The 24,764-nt window shown below is 46.5% G+C and overlaps 1 protein-coding gene across 2 annotated transcripts in view; it reads right to left on the bottom strand.

Moving 5' to 3' along the window:
• Nucleotides 1–381: 381 nt before the first annotated feature.
• LOC130544375 (dehydrogenase/reductase SDR family member on chromosome X) overlaps nucleotides 382–24,764 on the bottom strand; it is a 207,432-nt gene continuing 183,049 nt past the window's right edge. The window contains exon 9 of one of the 2 annotated variants that reach the window (XR_008960608.1): nucleotides 382–427. The gene's annotated coding sequence lies outside the window, so the exon portion shown is untranslated. The remainder of the gene's footprint in view (nucleotides 428–24,764) is intronic. The other variant, XM_057315869.1, reaches the window with a different exon arrangement.

Below are 24,764 nucleotides of genomic sequence, written 5' to 3'. Positions count from 1 at the left end.
TTCTCTTTCCCAAACAATATACTACCAATTGCGCATTCACAGACTTGGCAGGAAATGCCAGGCTAGTTTGATGAATGCTAGCTAGCAACCAAAATGGAGCCTCCATTATGTATGGGAGGTCTGAGCGTGCATTTAATCATCTGGACATATGCTCAATCTGGGTGTGAATTTGGTGCAGAAAGATACATGGGTTTGGAGAATTTTCAAGGATATTCGATGAAATGGAAAAGAACCATTGAGAGTCCGCAGACGGTTCTCAGAAACACAGAATCTGATTTGCGAGGCTCGGGGAGCCACTCGGAGACGCTAGGAGGTTGGCCTCAAGAGTGCAGAGCATTATGCATTCGACCAAGGACGGTTGGACTTACCCATCAGGAGCACATATGTGAAGGGTCCTCCAGAGAGTCAATGACACGCCACCAACCACCTGGAAAATCAAGCAATCAGAGAGTCTTTTTTTATTCCCCAGGGAGACTGGAAACCACCTAATACTACAATAACAGTAACACCGAGTGAATCTGTTTGCATCCTTAAGACAAATTGGTGGATTTTTACAGATAAACCAAAATTAAGAACTCTTACCATAAACAAACAGTGACTTTTTTTTTTAATAAGGTGGTCTACCGATCAGGTATGTGATTCGCAGATATTTCCTCCCATTCTGCAGATCATGTCTTCCTTCTGGTGATCATTCCCTTTGCTGTGCAATGTTTTTATTCGAGGCAACCGTCCTTGTCTATTTTTGCTTTTTGTTGTCTGCGATTTTGGTGTCCCATCTGCAAACCCATTACTGAGACGAGCATCAAAAAGCACTTTCCCTGTATGTTCCTCTGTGAGTTGAAAGGTTTCAGATCTTACGGTTGAGCCATTAATGCATTTTGAGTTAATTTTTGTGTGTGTGGGGTGAGACAAGAGTCCAATTCCATTATTTTGCACGTAAATATCCAGTTTTCCCAAAAGTGCATGTTGAAGGGACCACGCATTCCCTGTTGTGTGTTCGTGGCTCCCTTCTTAAAGACCAGAGAACCCCATATGCATGGGATCCAAGAGGGAGCGATTGCCAGATCATTCTCCGGTGGCCCAAACACATCCAGGCAAGGGAACGCCCAGATGTTTCCGCACGGTCCTTGAACCTACGTCCATAACTGGAACTCACTAAGTTCTGTCCCCACACCTTGTTCCCCACCTTTGCAGGTCTGGCCCGGGGGAATTCCAGGCTAATGGTTGACTTTGTGTTAACTCCCTGCTGTTTTAAAACCCACAATCACTCATTCCCGGAGTCCTGGTTTTATCCCCTTAACACCGTTCCCTTCTCTCCACCGACCCTGTGCACTCCCATAATGCAGGCTTCCCAGAGCCTAGGATGAGTGGTCTCCCACCTAACCCCCTTTTTGCAGTACCGCCAGAGGGGTCTACACAGAACAGGCACCACCCCGACCCAAGAGAGCCCCTGTCCTCGAAAAAACACACAACAACAAAAACATATTTTTTGAGCAATGAAACAATATTTTTAAAGCAATAAAGCAAAACAAATATTTTTTAAAGCAATAAAACAAAAAATGTCTCAAATCTTCCCAGTGAGGGGCACCTGGATGGCTCCGTCCGTGGAGCGTGCAACTCTTGATCTCAGGATTGTGGGTCTGAGCCCCTTGTTGGGTGTAGAGATTACTTAAAAATAAAACCTTAAAGGAAAAAAAGCCTCCCCCCCGAAAGAAAACCTTTCTAGTTAGTTCAACTTCCAAAACTGTTTGCACAGATCATTTCCTGCATTCCATATGGATGGCTAAAGAATCCGCTTTTAAATTGTGTATGGAGAGTGAAGGCTTTCCTTAAAGTCTTTGTGAAATGTGACGGGATGTCACTACAAATAGACACGGGAGACACTGAGTCCCCCTATCAGGAGGTAGGACCCAGACGTCCAAACCCCGAGTGCCTGAACGTCGCTGCTCATTACAGACAAAGGACTCAAGCAGAGAGAGCTGCAAATGCTGGAGAGCCATTGAGCAGAGCAGCAGATCACACAGGTGCCTGAGCCCCCAGCAGCAGTCATGTCACCCAGACACCTGTGGACAGACCCTGAGGCTCAGAACCGAGGGAGTAATTCTCTGCTATCCCCCCAAAATCTACAGTCTCCTTTTCTCTTGCACATTGACCTTGCCTGAAATAGACCCCAGCCTCTCTCGGCTCCTCCTCCTTCAAAACCAGGCACGGATCTGTGTCAGGGGACGATTATCCCCTTGGTAATGCCAGCCTCCGGGTCCCTTCCCACAACGTTCCAAAGGTCTATTTTGGAGGGTCATGCTCACTTGCAAAGATACATCTCCTGGTGCTAATCGCTCCGGCACCACTGAGCTGAAATGAAGAAGGAATCTGGCTGTGTTGTGGGGCACACAACAGCCCGGAAATGACCTCACCATGGTCTGTGTGCTTTGCACAGGAGCTCAGGACTCTTGGCCGAGCAGGGCAGCTGCACGTGATGGCGTGTGTGTGTGTGTGGCTGCAGGATGAGAACTTTGTACATGGAAAGGACAGAAGAGGGGAGGGTGCCTTTCAACCCCAGGGCTGCAGGACCTAAGTGAGCCTGTGCTCTGATCACACACTGGCCTGATGGTTCTAATATGGACAGCCTAGCTCTGGTGGCCTGAAACCACAAGACGCTCACCAGACGCAGTGGTCTCTGGAAACCTGACATCCGCGTTGCTCTGATGAGCTAGGAAGTTCCCTGTGGTCTGTGGAATGCACCTGGCGGAGGGGCTGAAGCCTCTTCCCACGGCCGTGTGTTTCTCCACGTGTGCCATTAAGGCAAAGAAAAGCCACAAAGAACTTCATGGGGGTTGATGCTCAGAGGGGATTTTGGGAATGACAAGGTGCACTGGGTGACCTGGCAATGAGGAGGTGTGCTGGGTGACCTGGAGATGAGCAGATGCTGGGTGACAAAGGGACAAATAGGTGTTCCAGGTAACCTGGAGATGAGCAGATGCCTTGGTCTTGGGGACTTGGGGACGAGAAGGTGTGCTGGGTGACCTGGAGATGAGCAGATGCTCTTGGTGACTTGGGGATGAAGAGATGAGCTGGGTGACCTGGAGATGAGCAGATGCTCTTGGTGACGTGGGGACGAGGAGGTGAGCTGGGTGACCTGGAGATGAGCAGATGCTCTTGGTGACTTGGGGACGAGGAGGTGAGCTGGGTGACCTGGAGATGAGCAGATGCTCTTGGTGACTTGGGGACGAGGAGGTGAGCTGGGTGACCTGGGGATGAGCAGATGCTCTTGGTGACTTGGGGACGAGGAGGTGAGCTGGGTGACCTGGGGATGAGCAGATGCTCTTGGTGACTTGGGGATGAGGAGGTGAGCTGGGTGGAATGACCGGGTGTGCTGGGTGACATAACAAATCCGCCAGGGTCCCCGCTCCAGGCTTCTCTCTTTCCACAATATAGCAGATTGTTGAGGGAGAGAGAGGGAGGAATTTAAATATTTGGTGACACCCTTAGCAAGCTCTCAGCAAGGAACCATGTCTCAAACACCTGCTTTTTCTTATGGCTTTTACTTCCTTACCTTATTGTGGAGATATCATAGTCCCCTTTCTAACGTACACTAATGTGTGCACCCCTCCGTTTCTCTCTGTTTCTTCTTTCTTTTACACACACACACATAGTGGTGCACACACATTACCGTATTTTACTGATTCCTTTTTTTGGGTTTTATTCAGCCTTACGTCCCTAGTACCTAGAGCCTGGTATATACAATAGGTGTTGAATAAATGGCTCCTTGCATGGAAGGATGAGTGAATAAATGAGTAGTTGAGGTGCCCGGCTTTGAAGCCCCAGACTTGGATTAGAATTCTTTCTCCACCTTTCCCTGCGCTCATGACCTTGAGAAATGCACGGGGACATCCCAGGTGTCCATTTCCTCACCTACCAGAGGGTGACAACATTACCCCATGGGCCCCTTTTTGCAGTGTGGATGGAGAACAGAGCCCGCCCCCTCGAAAGCACACAGCAGCAGGCAGCTGGGAGAAGCCGCGAAGCCAAAGCTTCGAGGTTGAAAAATCGTCTTGGAGGCGAGAGGCAGGAATTGCAGAAGTGTAGTCGTTTTGCTCAACCTTGTTTTTCGAAGCAGACGCGTGCAGAGAAATCTCGCCCGGCCGGTGCCCCCGTGGGGAAGGTCCCAGGGAGTCCTCGCGCAGTGCGGATGCTGGAAAAGTCCGTGTGCGTTGGGCAGGAAGGATGTCGGTGGGAGCTGCAGAAGACGGCATCCTGGGGCCCCCTCCCTGTGTGTGCGTCCCCAAGCCGTCCGTTCCTGCAGGTGCACGTGCCCAGATCTCTGAAAGTGCATGCCGTTTGCTTCCCACCTGAAGCAGCAGCTCCGTCACCTGGTAGGGGACAGCTCTGGGTCCCAGGAGCGTCCTGTGGGATGAGACACTCCCACCCCAGCAGCCTCCTGCCCTCCCTCCTCCCTGCATGTCCACCCACGTAAGGGGCTGGAAATCAGCCTGAGGAAGGAGCATTTGAGGAGAAGTGTGTCCGTCGGTATTGGAGCTCATCATTCTGCCGTGATAATAAACCGAGGACATGGGTCTCCCAGGCCCCACTCACACGCAGAACCCATAGCCGTGCCAGTAAATACAGCTGATGATGGACAGGAGCAGAGGTGGCCAGGGAAGGAGGGAGGGAGGGACGGATGAAGAGTTAGAGTGCAGAACGCTTTTACAAAAAATGCTTAATTTTTTTTAGACCAGTTTAAGGTGCCAGCAACACTGAGAGATTTCCCATATACCCATTGCCCTGCAAATGCACAGCCTAACCCATTATCAGTGGCCCCACAAGGGGGGACGTTTACTACAGCCGATGACCCCACATGGACATACTGTCACTCTGAGTCTGTAGTTGACATTAGGGTCGTTTCTGGAGTTGTGCCTTTTGTGGGTTTGGATGCATATATAATGATATGTATTCAGGATTATGGGACCGTTCCGAGTAGTAGGGCAGGGAAAACAGTGTGTGATACAATGAAGGATACCTATCATTATATATGTGTCTACACCTGCAGAACATACCCCACCAGGAGAGACCATAAGATCAAGTACGGACGCTGGTTAGTAACCATGCATCAACGTTGGCTCACCGTTTGTAACAGGTGCACCAAATATCCCCACAGGCACAAAATGTACAGCGTGGAGGAAAATTGTGTGGGAGAGCATTTGGGAACTCTCTATACTCTCTGCTCAGTTTTTCCTTCAATCTAAACCTGGACTAAAAAGAAGTCTGTTCATTATGAAAAAGAAGAACCAGTGAATTCTGGGAGTGCCATGAAGGGGAGGAACGGGGAGCTGCTCTGGGCTGGAGTCCTGGGTGGGGGCGATATGATGTGTGAGGGAGAAACAGGTGTTCACGAGGCTGGAGGTCACAGATCAATTCTCCACCACGCCTTGGCACCTGCAGAATTTAATAAAACTCAGAATAAATAGCACAGATCGCCCACCCAGGCCGCCCTGGGAATTCCACGGGTAGGAAACGACAGGTGTGTGACCGTTCCAGTGAGACAGAGGGAGTCTTGCGGACGGAGAAGACATTGCCTTGCCCCCAATGCAAAACGCGCATAAAGGGGATTTGGATTTTAAGGAGAGCCGCAGAGGGGAGCTCCGACGCGGAGAAAGGATCCCCTGCTCATGCAGACGTGATTACGGCTGGCCATGGCCAGATGCTGGGCCCTGTGGCACATGATTATTCCCATTCGCCAGAATCTGGGTTCCGGTGCTGGCCCCAAAACGCTGGTGCACGGAGAGCCCAGAGGTGGGGAATTCGCAGCAATTACTGTCACTTAAAGCACGCCTCCTGCCCTCCACGGCCCTGGAGCTCATCATTTCTAATCTTTGCCACCCCGCCGCGAGGAGGAAATTAATACCGTCCCCTCGCCAAGACCCTGAAGCCCGAGGATGTGCCCGGGTCCCACGGCTGGGTTTTCTCGTTCGTTGCCAGTGTGACTTTCTCACACCCGCCCAAATTCTGTACCCAAATATTTGGCACATATTGAAAGAGCATGTGGTTTTCTCCTCCGTGTTAAGAACTCTTTCCTGATTGCAGAACGTGCTTGCCCGACTTTGGCTTGCTGGCGTCCACTGAACTCGTGAGGGACAACTCACGTTCTGTGTGCATTCGGGGGGTTCAATTTTTATACGCTTTGAACGCAGGGCTGAGTAGATGTTCAGGGAGATGTTCTGAGGCCGTGCACACATCCTGTTTCTTCTGGCTCATCTTGGTATTCATCAGTGGGTCCGCGCCATAGTCTGCCTGGTAATTTTGTTTCTTTGTTGTGGTGTCTGCTTCTTTTGCGGTGATTTGTTTTCTGGGTATTTGTTTTTCCGGCGAGACGCTTGACGTCCTTCTCGGTTTGGCGGTGGGCATTCATCATGCTGGGATGAAGCCAGTCCGACCCAGGCTTGCTTCGGGAGGGTCTCCTATGAGCGGCCCGCACTGGCATGGAGATTAGAGAACACTGATGTCCACCTTTGGCTGGTTCTCCAATGCCCACGAGACAACAGCCAGAGACCGCGCTCTTATAACCCTTACGGGTTTTGTCTTCACACTCTTCCTTGGTTTCCAGCCAGCTCAGGGCTTTAGGAGGATGTCTTTACCTCTCAAGACCCAGCCAATGACCAATGACCGCCATTACTGAGGAATGCCGCCAAGTGGCCCTGAACGAGCCCACACCCACGTGAGACACTGGAGTTAGTCCATGAGGGCTGGCACATTTGCAACAAGGCGGATGGATCCACTCCTTGATATTTACCCAAACAAGCTAAAAACATGTGTCTACACCATATCCCGCATGCTGATGTCTACAGCAGCTTGGCTGTGTCCAACACGGGGCGCACACAACACCAACCAACCCGTTGTTAGCTAGAGTCGCCATGCTGGATGCTAGGTCTTTGGAACTTACCTTACTGTTGAACGTTTGCACCTTTTGACCAACATCTCCCCATTTCTCCCCTGCTCCCCCCAGCCTCTGGCTGCAACCATGCTAGCTTCTGGTTCTGTGACTCTGGTTCTTTCAGATCCTAAGTGCAAGTGACACTGTGCATTATTCATTCTCTGTCTGATTTATGTCACTTTGCATAACACCCTCCAGGTCCATCCATGTTGTTGCAAATGACCGGATTTCCTTCTTTCTCAAAACTGAATAATATTCCATTGTATATACTACAGATTGGGAGTTTTGAAGGACACTCCAGAGCTTAGACGATCCCACTGAGGTCTGAGCTATAATCAAATATACACTGTTTATATACAAATATACAATATTTATATACCAATGAGCATAAAGTCCCATTCTCCAACAAATTCTTTGTGGAATCCCATTTCATCCTGTACTTCCTGTACTGTCTATCCCCACTGCCTCTTGCTTCCTCTTCGAAATTCAAACTAGACAGTTAAGAAACAATGTGAAATGCACAGATAAATCGTCAAGACACGAATTTCTGGAGAAAGAGGTAGAAACTGTGGACAGCGCTGCCACATCTGCTGGCCTCCTGGTGGAGAGAACACAGCAGTGTGGACAGCGTGGCTGACATGAACCGCACGCAAACCCATGTGTCTGCCTCTCCCCCCACACACCGGCCTCAGCAAGAATCCAGGGACCCGCAGTGACTTAGATTTGGAATCTGAGATGGTGCCATGTTTCGTCTACCGGCAAGTCACAAATAACAGCTTGTGGAGATGGGAGGGTAATCGGTAGGTGTTTCTGATCAGGGTGTGTACGTGCCAGGGATGATGGTGGAACCATCTTCCCATCAAAAAGGAAATGCAAATGTGCAATAGCTCGGTCATTATCACGGGAGGAGACAAGGACTGCTGGGAGAATGGGGAGGGCCAGGGGCACAGCCAGGACACAGCCAGGACAGCACGGATCATGACAAAAGCCCGTGGCGTTACGATTACAGCCCTGCCATGCCAGCCCCGTCCATCCTCTTCCTGCGTTTGGCTGCCATGTTTTCTGGTACCAATCATCTCCATTAAGTTCTGAGCACCCCGGGGGTGTTTGGGGCAAATAATCCGCAGTCTGTGCCCTCAAAGAACTGAAGGCTTTGGGAGATAGCAAAGGACAAGAAGACCAGGAATATGTGTATCTTCCTACGAATGAGACAAAGTAAGATTTCAGAGCAAGAAGAACTACATTTCACAAAGAAAGCACTTTGATCCTTATCCAAGAACCCTTCGTAAAACTTGACCTTGGTGAGTGAATGAGTGAATGAATGAATGAATGAGTCGAGATAGATGGAGCAAGGGTTTAAATAAAAGTGGTCTGCCAAGACCTGGGAAGAAAATGATACATGAAATTTGCCATCGCCAAAGCAGAATAACGTGGTGCCACCGTGAGTGTAAAAAGTCAGAATGGAGAGTATTACCGCGAGGAGGTTGGATGGAAGTGTTCAATCACTAGCCTGGACCCCCGAAACTAATATCACCCTGGATGTTAACTATAGTGGAATTAAAATAAAAAACTTGATAAGAAAAAAAAAAACACACACACAACCGATTCCAAGTAGGAAAAAAACATCAGAAAGGAAATACAGGTCAGAAATCCACGTCCTAACTGTAGAGAAGAGAAAATGTGTAGACAGTACTTTGAGTGTTCACGCTGAAGCCAGGAGTAAAGCAGGAGCTAACGGGGTCGGGGTGCTTGTTGAAGATAAAGTGGAATAGTGTGTTGGTGTTTGCACTTCCCCCTAGAAGGATGAGCACCTTTCCCTGCGGTGTGAGCAGGGCTTTGATGCCGGATGTCCTTCTGAGCTATATTAATAGCGTGCAACTGCTCACACATGCATACTGAACGCCTATCCTACACTACACATTGTCCCAGGGTCTAGAGGCAGGTGTGCGAATAAAGATGCCCGGATCACCCACCTCGCTGGGGAGGCCAACATGGGCACATGCAATTTGAATGTGTTTTTGGAAAGATGCCCCTGAATGGCTACACAGCTGCAGGCTTGGAGGACACAGGACTAAGGAACCACCTTGGAAGGTACTGGAATGGTCCAAGGCGTTGGTAGCACAGATGGAAAAGGTACTCACTGAGACAGCAGCACCGTGATGACATGCTGGAAGACAAATGTCAACTTGAGATGCATCTAGGACGCAGACTCTATAATGCACGAGAAGAAATTGGTGATGCGTATAAGGGAGACCTCTGCATCCCTACATGAGCCACTTAGGGGGACAGTAGTTCCACCGGCCAAGATCAGGAACAAAAGAGGGGAACTAGATTTGGAAGCTGAGGGGGATGACCATCTCAAGAGAACTATACACATGAGTGTGTACGATGTCTCCTCCAGGGCCAGGAGAACACCCAGAAGGGTCACTTGCTTTTGTGTGCAGGGAGTTCCAGGGATAACGTGGGCACACAGGGTTTGGGGGGCAATGTCAACCATGAATGTGAACATGTAGGCGATGAAAAGATAACAGGATCAGACCCAGGAGCCAGGGACCAGAGTGTCCGGTGTGGAAAAGTGATCAAAACAGAACTTGCCAGCACCAAAAACGTGAGAACGTAGAGTCACCCTACGACCCAGCCATTCCACTCCTAAATATATATCCCCCCAAATGAGGAGCAGGTGTGGGAAATAAAACTCGCACACCCATGTTCATAGCAGGATTATTCATGACCGCCAAAAGGTGGAGACAACCCAGATGTCCATGGATGGATGAACAGATAAACAGAACGTGGTCCATCCATACAGCAGAATATTACTCAGGCATGAAAAGGAACGTCAGTCTAGCCCATGCTACAAAGTGGATGGACCTTGGAAGCATTCAGTAAAAGCAGCCAGACACAGAATACCACACGTCACATGGTTGCATTTATATGCAATACCTAGAATAAGGAAATCCTCACGGAGGAAAGATAGTATTGGCATCTAGAGGTAGGAGGGCGGCAGATGGGGAGGGAATGACTGATGGGGGCAGGGTTTCCATTTGGGGTCATGACTGATGGGGGCAGGGTCTCCATTTGGGGTCATGACTGATGGGGGCAGGGTTTCCATTTGGGGTCATGACTGATGGGGGCAGGGTTTCCATTTGGGGTCATGACTGATGGGGGCAGGGTTTCCATTTGGGGTCATGACTGATGGGGGCAGGGTTTCCATTTGGGGTCATGACTGATGGGGGCAGGGTTTCCATTTGGGGTCATGACTGATGGGGGCAGGGTTTCCATTTGGGGTCATGACTGATGGGGGCAGGGTTTCCATTTGGGGTCATGACTGATGGGGGCAGGGTTTCCATTTGGGGTCATGCTCTGGCACAAAAGGGGGTCCTTGCACAACATGGCCCATGTGCTCAATGCCACTGAAGTGAACACTTTGCTTTTTTCAATCTTATGCAAATTTCACGCCAAGATAGAAAAAGAGAAGAAACAGAATGGCCAGAGCGGGTGGAGGGGGATCGGCAACCACGAAAGTGAAAGACTGAGCTTTAAAGTAAGAATCACCAACATGGGGGCCCCCGGGTGGCTCTGTTGGTTGAGCGTCTGACTCTTGGTTTCGGCTCAGGTTATGATCTCAAGGTCGTGAGATGGTGTCCCCCGTCAGGTCCCGTGCTCAGGATGGAGTCTGCTAAAGATTCTTTTTCCGTTTCCTTCTGCTTCTCCCCACCCCCACCCTCACCCCACCAACACTCACGCTCTTTCTCTAAACAAATAAATAAATAAAATCTTTAAAAACAAAGTATTACTGAGATGCCCTTCAACAGATGAATGGATAAGAAGATGTGGTCCATCTATACAATGGAATATTACTCAGCCATCAGAAAGGATGATTACCCACCATTTGCATCAACATGGATGGAACTGGAGGGGATTACGCTGAGTGAAATAAGTCAAGCACAGAAAGACAATTATATGGTTTCACTCATATGTGGAATGTAAGGAACAGCAGGGAGGACCACAGGGGAAGGGAGGGACAACTGAATGGGAAGAAATCAGAGAGGGAGACAAACCACGAGACTCCGTCCTCTGGGAAACAAACCGAGGGTTACAGAAGGGAAGGGGTGGGGGATTGGGATAAGCAGGTGATGGGTATTAAGGAGGGCACACGATGTGACGAGCACTGGGTATTATACGGAACTAATGAATCGTTGAACACTACATCAAAAACTAATGACGTACTATATGCTGGCTAATTGAACATAATAAAATAAATTAATTAATTAACTTAAAAAAAAGTATCACCAACGCCACAAGGGGGTGAAGAAGACACAGGCTGGTGATCTTTCTATTTAGTGATGGCGACATGGCTCACCTGGGTGCGCCATGTCCTGTGGAGGCAGGAACCCGTGTAAGAGGCACGTGTGGGACAGCGATGACATGGAAGGGATGGGATACAAGGGTGACCTGTTCATTTCAGAAAGGATGGAACTAGACCATGTGGACAACTAAGGAAGAGTCCATCAGGGTGACACACCATCCAACGCTAGCCATTGGCCCCAGGATGGACAGCTAGGGCTCCTCTGGGAAGATCAACGAGTAAGCATCTCTACCCCCCACCGCCATGATCGACTCCCAACAAGATATTTAGGTTTGGTTCCATTGCTCCTACGAGTGACTTGGCTCCAGGGAACTAAGATCTGGATATTGCGGGAACACGCATGAAGACATGGCCAATTCCACCAGCCGTGCCAGAGAAGGTTTCACGGAGTGGTGTCATCTCTGTTGGGACATTTAGTGACTTCCCCATGGCCGCCTGCCGTCACAAGGTGCCACAGATCAGAGGGTGTAAGACAGGAGATGTGTCCTGTCCCAGTTCTGGAGGCTGGAGATCTGCAGTCCAGGTGTGGGCAGGGGTGGTTCCCCCCGGAGGCTCGGGGAGCGCGTTCTACGTGTGTCTTCAGCCTCTAGTGTTTGCCAGCCATTGCCGGTTGTCCTCAACTTGGGGACACAACATCCCATGTGTGCTTGTAGGTCCACATCACATCCCCTGTGCACCTGTGTGTTCACCTGGACTTCTCTCTGTTGGTGTCTATCTCAGTCTCTTCTTTTCTTTTCTTTCTTTTTTTTTAAAGATTTTATTTATTTATTCAACAGAGATAGAGACAGCCAGCGAGAGAGGGAACACAAGCAGGGGGAGTGGGAGAGGAAGAAGCAGGCTCATAGCGGAGGAGCCTGATGTGGGGCTCGATCCCATAACGCCGGGATCACGCCCTGAGCCGAAGGCAGACGCTTAACCGCTGTGCCACCCAGGCGCCCCTCAGTCTCTTCTTTTCATCTTTTAAGTATACCAGTCATATCAGACTCGAGCCAACCCTCGTGATCTCATCTTGACGTGATCATACGCAAACACCTCATTTCTAAATAGGGTCACACTCACATCGTCTGGGGGTTAGGACTTCAGCATTATTTTGGAAAGAGACAGGGACACAATTGAACCCACAGCACGGTGGGAGGCATACAAAGAATCTGGATAATAGACGAGTAGAGGAAAGGCATTTCTCCATCAGGGAACAGCATGAACAAAGTCCGTTCGTTGTTCCATGGGAAGAGATGCAGAGCTGCATAGGATAGTTGAGGGAGTGGGACAGGAGGAAGCGAGTGCCAGAAGAATAACGTGAGAGCCCCGAGAAGTCTGCAGACCCCAGCCTGGCTTCTTGTTTCCTGGTGAATGAAGAGTCCCTCCTGCGGCGTAAAAGCCTGGCTCTCTCTCTACCCCGTTGCTCACATGGCTTTATTGTAGTTTTCCGCCGGCTTGCTTAAGAGCCTCTGACCATCTGGTAGTAATCCACACGCTAGGATGGAGTCATTATTAAAACTGGTAGGACTATTAAGTGTGGAGCTGTCTTTGGAGCTCTGCATTGTTCATAGGCATGGGGCCCGTACGTGTCATACCCCAGCAGTCCAGAAAAGACAATCTAGGGAATAGCTAAGTGAGGTAAGAAGGCAGAGAGGGGGTGAAGCAAACAAAGTTATGGAGGCACAGCCAGCCCCAGGCAGCGCGCCGAGGGAGGCAGAGCTCACCGCTGTGTCGCCAGACCTTCCCAGTGACGATGAGGATCTTTTCCCTCTGTCCCCTTCCTGGTCCCTGGTATGCCGGGTTCTCAGTAGCCAGGGACTCATCGGAGGAATACTATTAGAATGGAAAGTTTCTAAGGATAAAGGTGAAGAGCAGCCTTGCAGAATGCTGGTGATAAAGCACAATGCTGATAGAGGCATCTTGAAGACTGTTCACAATAACTACGGACGTATCGGCTGATGAAAAGGAAAAATATGATCAGGGAAATAGAAATCAGGACCACAATGACCTAACGCCTCACACAGGTCAGAATGGCTAAACTTAACAACACAGGAAACAACAGGTGTTGGCGAGGATGTGGAGAACAGGGATCCCTCTTACACTGTTGGTGGGAATGCAGGCTGGTGCAGCCACTCTGGAAAACAGTATGGAGGTTCCTCAGAAAGTTGGAAATAGAGCTACCCTACGACCCAGCTATTGCACTACTAGGCATTTACCGAAAAGATACACAGTGATCCGAAGGGGCACCTGTACCCCAATGTTCATAGCAGCCATGTCCACAACAGCCAAACTAGGGAAGGAGCCCAGATGTCCATCAACAGATGAATGGATAAAGAAGAGGTTGTCCATCTATACAATGGAATATTACTCCGCCATCAGAAAGAATGAAATCTTGCCATTTGCAACAACGTAGATGGAATGAGAGGATATTATGCTATGCGATATAAGTCAATCGGAGAAAGACAATTATCATACGATCTCACTCCTCTGTGGAATTTAAGAAACAAAACAAATGGGCGAAGGGAAAAAAGAGACATACCAAGAAACGGACTCTTGACTCTAGAGAACACATCGATGGTTGCCAAAGGGGAGGTGGGTGCGGGGTGGGTGAAACAGGTGATGGCGCTTAAGGAGGGCGCTTACCATGACGAGCACTGAGTAATTTATAGAGTTGTTGAATCGCTATATTGTACATCTGAAACTATTACACTGTTGTTAACTATCTGTTATTTAAATAAAAACTTTCAAAAAAAGAATAAAAAAGGTTATCTTAGTCTCCAGGGTAGACCAGAAGTCACTGTCCTAACTTGTCTGATGGCTGAATTTCCGTTATTGTGCAAGGAAGCAGTGGGCTCGGGAGACTCTATGCACCTAGGAGAGAGTCACGTTGGAACTGATCGTTTCACAAGCCAGAACACACCACTCTAAGACTGGGGTTTATCACGTATGCAAATGGAAATTCACAGTTTTCATGTTGAGTAGAACTCTTTGCTTTAAAAAAAAAAGAAAAGTCTCCTTTTTATAAAAGGGGTTGGCGATGCATTTCGTAGGTGCCGACCCTCACTTGCCGACAGAGAAGGGGATGACTGTGCAGGAACATGGGCCCTGGGGGGTCAGCACAGTAACCAAGGGTGGGGTGTGTTTACAAGTGGGGCTTCCGATTCCTCATCTGGAAGTCAGAGGGCTCTGGAAATGGTCTCCAAGCCTCCCCTGTTCTTACATTTCAGGTTTTTATGAATTTTCCATGTTTTTGTGAGTCGGTGCCACTGTCTGAGGCCCACAGTGAGTCCTCCTGGCCACCAGATGGGGCTCTGCAGACAGGATTTTCTCCCTGTCAGGATAATTTGGGCTTATTTCCCATGTTATTCATAAATCTTTTCTTAATACCTCTAATTCATCTTTGTCTTTCAGTTTTGAGTGACTGGTTCTGCTGCTCCTTCAAAGGGGTGCACCATGGGGGTTTCATTTTCCTTCCTTTCTGCTCTCTTCCCCTCCAAAAAGTCCCTCCACTCCCCTAAACGTCAGCTTTCACAGGGTCTAATGGGTGCTCCACGACAACATTTCCTGCACAGATTCTTGTCTCTCTGTTCTAGGATGTCTCTGTGAGGTGTCTTAACTTTCTCAAAGTTTCATCATTCCCCAAATCAGGGATGATACCTGTATGTGTGTTCTGGGCAGCTTTAATCGAGTACCCCAAACTTGTTCAACTACAGAAGTGCACCCCTCCCCCAACTCTGGAAGCCAGAAGTCTGAGATCCAGGCGGGGCAGGACCCCTGAGATCCAGGCAGGGCAGGGCTGTGCTCCCTCCAGAAGCTCCAGGGGAGGGTCCTTCCTGTCTCTTCCAGATTCTGGGGCTCCAGGCATCCCTGGGCTGGTGGCCGCATCCTTCCCATCGCTGCCTCTGTCTTCACATAGCTTCTCCTCTGTGTCTCCTCTTCTGTGTCTTTCAAGTACCCTTGTCATTGGATTTAGGGACACCCTCATCCAGGACAACCTCATCTCACATCTTTTACTTAATCCCATCTGCAAAGACCATATTCCCAAATAAGACCCCATTTCCAGGTTCTTGAAGGTCAGGATGTGGATCTCTCTTTCTGGGGGGCCACCATTCACCCCACTACAACATTAAACATACATTGCCACTTCTTTGACGTGGGCACTGGGCACTGAGAACGGGGTCCAGCCATATTGCCAGAGGTAGTCTTCTGGTTTTTGCGTCTTCATCTTTTCCTCCATGCCCTGTGTCCTGTCCTCACACTTTCTACCTGCTCACCTGTGCTGGTCCCCACTGCTTGAAGCCAGAACCCTACCTCAGTGTCCTATCTGCCCTGTGGGACTCCTAAGACCCTGCCCTCTGAGGCTCTTTTTCCTACCTGACCAACTGGGTTTCCCACTGCTTTCTAACACTTCTATTTTTGTAAACTAAGTGGTTTCTTTTCTTTTCTTTTCTTTTCTTCTTTTCTTTTCTTTTCTTTTTTAAATACGTGTACCTTGATAAATTGCACAATACCATCGCCACCTCCTGCTTTCTGCAAGTTTCCAAATCTTGGTCAATAGACAGCAATATGAACAAAATAGAGGGATGAAAAGAGTGTTTCACTTCAGGGTCTCAAAAGCCTGCAGTGACATTTATATTCAGCAGTGGGGATAATGCGGGTCAGCCGAGGCACGACCAGGTGAAGCTATTGTCATGTGTGAGCCAGTCTAGACTGAAGCATTGTCTGAGTAGATAAAGGTCACTCACCCCAGCCAAGGATGGGCTCTGTGCTCAGCCTCAGCGTCAGAGTTCATTGAGAACAAAACAAAACAAAAGAGCAAAAAACAAATAAACTGCCACCTGCTATTCTGTATATTGAGACAAACCTGGTTCCTATCAGGTCATTGAGAACAAAACAAAAGAGCAAAAGAAAGAAACAAACACCTGGTGTTCTGTATCCTATCAGTTCTAATCCTAAAGTTTTCTTGGGGGCCGAATCAGAAAACTATATAAAAAAACCAATACTTAAAAAAATCCTTCACTGGCTCATACAATCGGGAAGAGAAGGCCAAGGTCTGTTCATGAACTTCCTCGTCAGTCAATTGTTTAACAAATACGTATTTATCCCCTGGCACTTGACAGACATTACGGGAGACCGACAAAGAGAAATTCTATCCCTGGTTAAAGAAGCTCACAGCCATGACAGGATCGTGCAATTCCTTTTTCCATTTCCAATCAATGTGACTGAAATCATTTTCAGATGTTTGGTTCAGACAGGTGTTCACATTGCAAGGATTTTGTCAACCTGCGAATTCATTAGGTCTTATTTCCCAGCGTTACACAAACACGAAATATATACCCTCACGTGATTTTGACATTTTGACAGTGGAATGCAATCATAATTACAAACGGAGAATAACACCAGTGACTTTTTCCCTGGCAACCTCACATATAATGATGTGGGACATATCAAAGGCTCGAAGTCATATAATGAGAAAGATCTTATGTCAAGGCGAGTCACAGAGCACTTCTTTATATATTATGGGCAAAACTCAGAGGTCTGGGAATATCCTTATACTCGAAGCGATAACAGCACAAGCTCAAAACTGGGGTGCTGTGTTCGTTTCTACCGGGAAGGATATTTCTTCGATCCACTGTGCTCTTGACTTGTCACCATGGATCACTGTCTTTCCAGAATTTCTGGGTGCAGAGCATACAGCAGGGCAGAAGTCAAGCCGCATTAGCAAACACGCTCATTTTCCAGAGGCATCTTCCTGTGGGCAGATAAGGGTGAGCTGCCCTTCTCCTTCTTGTGCCTGTTCATATTATTTCATTCATGATTTTGATGCCTGCATTCGTCGTTGCACGGCGGCAGGACGGACACGGCAGCCTCCGCCTCGCCATTACTGCTCAGCATGTCTGCTGTAGCTACCCTACAGATGTTTTCCTGATGTATTCCCTGCCCAGAAAATACCCGTGCAGCTTTGCTCCTCCGAAGGGAATTGAGAAGCAGAAGGGTTGACGCGGGCATCGCCCGAGGACTTGTCCCTTTGAAAAAGTTGTACCTGCCCCTCCCCGCCTCCTATCCTCATGCTATGTTCATTTCCATCAAAAGCAAGCCAAGTGGAAAATGCCTTCCCCTCTGTTCAGTTCACCGGAGACGGGTCAAGACCTGCAGCTGACATTTCCAGCTTTGCTCAAGGTTGCAAGGGAGAAAGGAACGGGTGAATCACTCCTTTCGAGGACAGCGAGCAAGCTATCAACTGGGGATCTGACCCTGTGAGACAAAGGAAGTGGGCGTTGGGCGAAACCCGCAAAATCTGATCTGAGCAAATCCAGTCCTTGTCTGAAACATGGCCAAGTGGACAGCCGCCACGAAAATAAAGCAAAAGATGATCTTGACAACACGAACCCAGGAAACCACGTTTTATGGGATTGCCGCAGATACGGGGAGAGGGTTAAGGTTTCTTGGAGGCGTGATACTTTTGTACCAAGTTGGGAAACTGCAGATCCCCACAGGGGACCACTCCTTGCAAGTCTGTCACCGAGGTGCAGAAAGAGCTCAGACCCAGATACCTTCTCTTAAGTCTTTAAATCTGCGTGAATGATGAGATTAAACTTGCAAGATTTCTAACCGTGGGGAGGCGATGCTGACAGCTCAAATTATGGGTTTTCACAGCCCCGGTGTTGTGCCTTATTTTTGCTTCTCGGAAACAAGAAATAGGCGTGCATAAATTAACCCGAAGAGATATTGCAGCCAATAATTAGCCACGCTTGCAGTGAAAAGTATGGGGTTGGTACCGTGAGTCACAGAATATACAATTTTCTCTTGATCTGGCGCAGAAAATACACCGCATTCAGATTGCTCTTGTGCCAATCATAGCAAGAGCCAAATCTACCAAAATAAATTTTTTTTTAAATGAGAAAAACCCAAAAAACAAAAACAAACCCAAAACCAAAACAATAGGCGCTATGTGTTGATTAGAAATCCACATGCATGTATGTCTTCGCGGACACCTGTGTTTGGGGTCTCTGGGTAACTATCAATGAGACCCTTCACTTCCTCTCTATTCATATAAATGACCCATGGTGTGCATTTGAAATTCCTTAAATTATCCTCACTTTTCCAGGTGTACTATTCTTGTGATGTAGTGACTGATGCTATTTGCTTCATCGATGTTCATATTCTTCTTTTTTTTAGAAAAAAAAAATTTTTTTTAAGTAGGCTCCCCATGGGGGCTTGGACTCAAAACCCTGACATCAAGACCTGAGCTGAGATCAAGAGTCAGATGCTCAACTGACTGGGCCACCCAGATGCCCCTCAATGTTCGTATTCTTTGCAGTGATATTCCTGAAAGTTTGAAGAACCCTTTTCCTGTGCTTTTTAAATAGAATTTTAAATGGTTCTTTTGAAGCGCTCGCAAATCATTTGGAAGCATTTCTCCTTGCCCCAAGCTCTGAATAATATCAATACCTTGAGGCATCCTTGAAGGTTTCAGAGAACTTAGTTAAGAATTCGAGGAGCTGGAGCATTTTTATGCAGAGCTAGAGCTTTCCAAATTTCATCACCGAAACTGATTTACTGACATTTGCTTTGCTTTGCTCAATTTTGGTGGTGCATGCTTCCCCTGGAATTGTCCCTTTAATTCTGCTTTCCAGAGGCATTTGCATAGACCATTGCAAATCACATTGATTTTCTTGACTAGGGCACCATTTCCAAGTCTGTTTTGGGTACGTGCGCTTTGTCCTTCTTCTCTAATTGCTTTCCAAGGTTTATGTGAATTTTTTTGTTTCTGCTATATTGCACACTTTTTTTTTTTAAAAGATTTTATTTATTCACTTGGGATGAGAGAGAGAGAGAGAGAGTACAGAGGGAGAGTGAGAGGGAGAAGCAGACTCCCCAATGTGGGGCTTGATCCCAGGACACTGAGAAGGCAGATGCTTAACCGACGGAGCCACCCACGTGCCCTTATTGCACACATGTCTTAAAAAGAATATATTGGGCATTTCTTTTAGACCATGCAGTATTCTAGAAGGTGGACACAAAGCAATGGATACAGTAGGATCCACATAGTGGATACGGATAGCGATACAGGTGGTGAAGCACATCAGCGGGCAAACTTGTGTCTGTGCGTGTGTAGGAAATGCATAACATGTCGTGATGTGTGCTATGAAACCCTGGTAAACAAGATGAAGCATTAACAGTGATAAAGAGTCTATGACAAGGTAACATTTGAACACAGAAGAGAGAGGGCAGAAGTAGTCACTGATGCTCCTCTCTGGGAGTGGTAAGTTCTAGCGCGGGGCGGGGGGGAGTCAGTGCAAAGGTCCTGAGACGGCTTGCAATTCCTGCACAGCAAGGAGGTCCAAGTGTCTGAAATGCAGCGGACCAAAAAATTGGTGGTGGACTTGGAGGTCAAGCAGGTAGCTTGTGTCCATGTCCCTGAGGCCCCTGTAGGCTTTGGGAACACGTTTGGATTTTATATTCCCAGTAAATGATCTATCATCATTTCTGCTCTCCATCTACACACTCATGTAGTAAACTCCTCCTTTAGTAATTAAAAAAAAATAATTTTCTTGCTTTCTTGAGACTTAGGTTTCTCTTTAAAAATTCCTCTGTTGCTTCATTCATTATATAAAAACTAAACTCATTCCAAAACAGTCGATCCCCCTCAGCCCCAAAAGACATTTTGCCATATCCCCCAAATTTCTGAAATGGTATTGATTTCCATTTTCCCCCATTACCCAAAGCCCTTTAAAAGAGAGTTTTAAAATGCCAGTCCCGTGGTAGCTTTGTTTGTTAATATCTTGTGATTAAATTCTAATTGCGCTACTGGGTATTTACCCCAAAGATACAGACGTAGTGAAGAGAAGGGCCATATGCTCCCCAATGTTCATAGCAGCATTGTCCACAATAGCCAAATCGTGGAAGGAACCGAGATGCCCTTCAACAGATGACTGGATTAAGAAGTTGTGGTCCATATATACAATGGAATATTACTCAGCCATCAAAAAGAACGATTTTTCAACATTTGCTGCAACATGGACGGGACTGGAGGAGATAATGCTAAGTGAAATAAGTCAAGCTGAGAAAGACAATTATCATATGGTTTCACTCATTTATGGAACATAAGAAATAGCAGGAAGATCGGTAGGAGAAGAAAGGGAAGAAGGAAGGGGGGGGTAAAAAGAAGGGGGAATGAACCATGAGAGACTATGGACTCTGGGAAACAAACTAAGGGCTTCAGGGGGGCGGGGGGTGGGGGATTGGGACAGACCAGTGATGGGTAGTAAGGAGGGCACATATTGCATGGAGCACTGGGTGTTATACGCAAGTAATGAATCATGGAACTTTACATCAAAAACTAGGGATGTACTGTATGGTGACTAACATAATATAATAAAAAATTATTATTACTAAAAAAATAAATTCTAATTTCATGACATTAGGGCCAAAAATATGGTTAGTCATATTTACACTGTTTGGATTAATGATGTTTTGATATTGAGCTAATATATGGTTAAAAAAATCATTATGTGTATTTTAGGGATATGGATTTGATTATACAGCCATTAAATTTTCCTTCTGCTGTATAATTTAAATCCTTAATATCCTTATTCTCTCCTTTGTCTTCTTCAATCTGTCATGCATAAGTGTCTTAATATGAGTTTTATTTCTGGTCACAGGGAAGATGAGGTTATTTGACCCAACACGCCTAGTGAAACAAAGTGAATGTGCTGGATGAGCCTATCTTATTAAAAGCATCGCAGCACTGATGGGTTGGCATGGAATCACCCGGCTACAGTCTCGAGGGAGGCAGTGATGCAGACAAGTTATGGGATCCTTGGAGCTACCTTTTCCCAGAGGGTAGATGGGGACCTGGTCAAAATTAAACCTCATTTTTAATGTCTCCTCACATCTCCAGAAAGAGAAGACAATGGCTTTATGTCCTTGTCAGGGTGGGGAGTCTAGTGGGGGGATTTTCATGCACTGAGCTACAATTTTGAAGTTCTACACCAGTGATTCTCAAAATGGGGTACAGGGAACCCGGGGGGGGGGGCTGTTCCTTGAATCAAAACAATTTTCATAATAATATGGAGATGACATTTATCTTTTTTGTTCTCTTCCAAGTGTCCAGTGGACTTTTTTGGGAGAAATGTGATGGGGATAGTACAGCAGATTGAAAGCAGAAGCAGCTATGACTATGCAAAGGGATTTGCAAAAATGTAAAACAATGCTATTTTTATCACTAATATTATCACATTACTGAGACTGTAATACACAGAACATCTATATCCTATTATGTAAGAATACCATCTATTCATCATATAATAAGACTATATTTTTTTCACACAGTGAGAATACAATATACTTATCATAAAGAATGCCTTACTTCTGTTAACATGTAATGGCTTTATCATCGCTACTTATATTTTTTTAAGGATTTTTAATTTATTTATGAGTGGGAGAGAGAGTAGAGGGAGGAGCAGAGGGAGAGGGACAAGCAGACTTTATGCCCGGCATGGAGCCCAACGCGGGGCTCAATCTCAGGATCCTGAGATCACAACCTGAGCCGAAACCAAGTGTCGGATGCTCAACCGACTGCATCACCCAGGCGTCCCCAATAGATGTGTAAAAATCTTCTCAATTTGTTAAAGATTTTATTTTTAAGTAATCTATACACCCAATGTGGGACTTGAACTTACAACCCCGAGGTTAAGAGTCACATGCTCTACCACCTGAGCCAGCCAGGCACCCCCCAAATCTTCTCTTAATTGCTAATGCAGTACATATGAATTGATATAAATTACATAGACAAAACTTGGGGTCCTCAATCATTGAGAATGTAAAGAGGTTCTAACACTAAGGGATTGGAGAGACACTGACTATACTCTCAGTATAAGAGTGGACAAATGCAAACTTGGGCTCCACTCTAAGAATGTGCAGAAGAGAAACCTTGGCACTAAGCTAATAAGGCAAAGGAAAGTTCTTGAGAGTTTCTAAATATCCACGTACCCTCTTGCGGAGTAGTAGGAGATATTCACACCATTTAGCTGGTCTCTTCCCACCAAATCCCAAACTCTGAATTTAATTTAAAATGTTCCTGAATTGATAGTGTCCCTAGGCACAGTGATGAAATTTGAAATATCAAAGATATTACAACTTCTACAGCAAAGTCACCTAACTATTCAAGATGAATAACATCATTATATCATGCATCTGGGTTGAGTTTCAACCCCACAGAGACACCCAGAAGAACCAAACACATCTTCTCCAGAGGAATGTACCTTTCTTCTGGGCACAAGGAAAATGAACGGCTCAAATGTAAAGATTACTAAACCCATAAGGACTTAAGTTACTGTGAACCAATTCCAATAGTCATGGGACATGGAACAAACATACCAACGAGGATTTCAGAGGTCTGAATTATCAGCTATCGATGGTCGTGTGACCAACCTGAAGAAACTGAATCGAGCTTGATTTGAAAAAGACCAAATCAAGCTCCAAGAAATGAAAAATACAAACGGTGACATTTGAAACTCACGGGATGGGGTTTAAAAGTCGATCAGACATAACTGAAGAGAGAATTAGTGAACTGGAGGGCTCAATGATCCAGAAGCCAGCACAGAGGGACGCAGAAATTAAACACGTGAAAAAGATGTGAAGAACTGCCGAAGGTACAAGAAATGTTAACGGACGTTAGAAAGACAGGAGAGAGAGAGTAAGCCAACAGGAATATTTGAAGACATGATGCCTGCGAATCAACCAGAATCAAAAAGGCAGCAACCCCCATGGACAGGAAATAACATCAGTCTCAGGAAGACTAAAAAGAAACGCATGCATACACATCATATGAAATTTCAGAATACCAAAGACAAAAAATAATTGATCTTAAAAGCAGCCAGAGAATAAAAAAAAAATAACAAATTTAAAAGGCTGGATGGTAAGACGTTTTCAACGGATGTCTATCAAGCAGTGAAAGCCAGAAATACAAGAAGACAGAAAAACAAAATAATTTAAGGGTTGAAAGAAAATAGACCTCAGAGAAAATATTTCCCAAACATGGGGGCCGAACTCAACACAGTTGAAAAAAAAAACCCCACAAACAATACGCTGAGCACATTTTCATGAGTGGACCAGCACAGAAGGAAAGTGTAAAGATTGTGTGTTAAGAAAATTAAAACTAACCTGAGTTGGAACCTGTGAGAATACAAGAGGTGCAGAAATCAGAAAATGGCGAACGCAGAGGCGGAGCCACACAAACGCCGAGCGCGTCACACAGTATTACTCATGCTTTGTGCAGGTGGAACACCTGGTGATAAAACGAGGAGACGCGTCTGAAATTAGTGCGTACCAAAGAAAACTTCCCATGGAAAAAGATTAAAAGTAATTTTTAGGGTGTACACACTTTACACGAGTGATGTCATGCTTGATATTATCAATGTGTTAAGGGTTGATGAAATCGATATATCCTACTCTAGAGCTCGTATCAATGGTGATCTTCTAGGCCAACAAAGCTCCATCTTGGTTCAGGCTCGGTTGGGATGCTTGGGAATGAAATGGGGAGGGTGTCTTAGTGGATATCGTCTACACGGAAGCAGAGATGCCAGCAAGAGTCTTGTAGCAAGTGGGCATCCCTCAGAATCTGCTCACCAGGCATTCAGCTGCACCTGGCATGCACGCACGTGTGCGCGCGCACGCACACACACACCCCCACGCACACACACTGCAGGCAGAATTCTCCACTTATGGTTGACCTAGCGATTGACTTGTTAAACCCAGCATATGTCATTTCCTTTCAGACTGGCAGCAGGCTGCCAGTCAATGCTGAAAGCCGCCCGCTGGAAAGGTGACAGGGGGACACGGATGCGTCACTGTATACGATAAAGCAGAAATACTGGTTGCAGAGAATGGGACTTTGGAAGGGAATGATAGCATTCTACCTGTCACATCAGACAATTCTACATGATAGCTTCTTTCCGTTAGTCTTTCTTCTTGGGATGAAATGTTCTATTCTGAGTACTGCCTCTGTTGGCTCACTCACTGGTTTGTTTATTGAAAGAATGAACAACAATTGAGAGACCAATATCATTGATCTGCCCTTACATATGACATGCTTATAGCTCCATTACTTTTATTTATTTATTTTTTAGCTTTTATTTATTTATTTCTATTTATTTTTTAAATTATAATAATATTTATTTATTATATTATGTTAGTCACCATACAGTACATCCCTGGTTTTTGATGTAAAGTTCCATGATTCATTAGTTGCGTATAACACCCAGTGCACCATGCAATATGTGCCCTCCTTACTACCCATGACCAGCCTATTCCATTACCTTTAAAAAAAATCTACAATGCTTTTTTTTTTTTTTAACTTGGGAGATAGAGCCTGAAGGTCTAACTTCACTTCACAACATCAGCTTTATACAACTCACACTGCCATCAGTAGAAGGAGCACAAGAACACCCATGTCACAACAGCAGGTGCTCAGACACATGGAACCCA

The sequence above is a fragment of the Ursus arctos genome, chromosome Y, assembly GCF_023065955.2.
Source record: "Ursus arctos isolate Adak ecotype North America chromosome Y, UrsArc2.0, whole genome shotgun sequence".
Taxonomy (NCBI): Eukaryota; Metazoa; Chordata; class Mammalia; order Carnivora; family Ursidae; genus Ursus; species Ursus arctos.
This window is presented reverse-complemented; position numbering and strand designations above follow the sequence as displayed.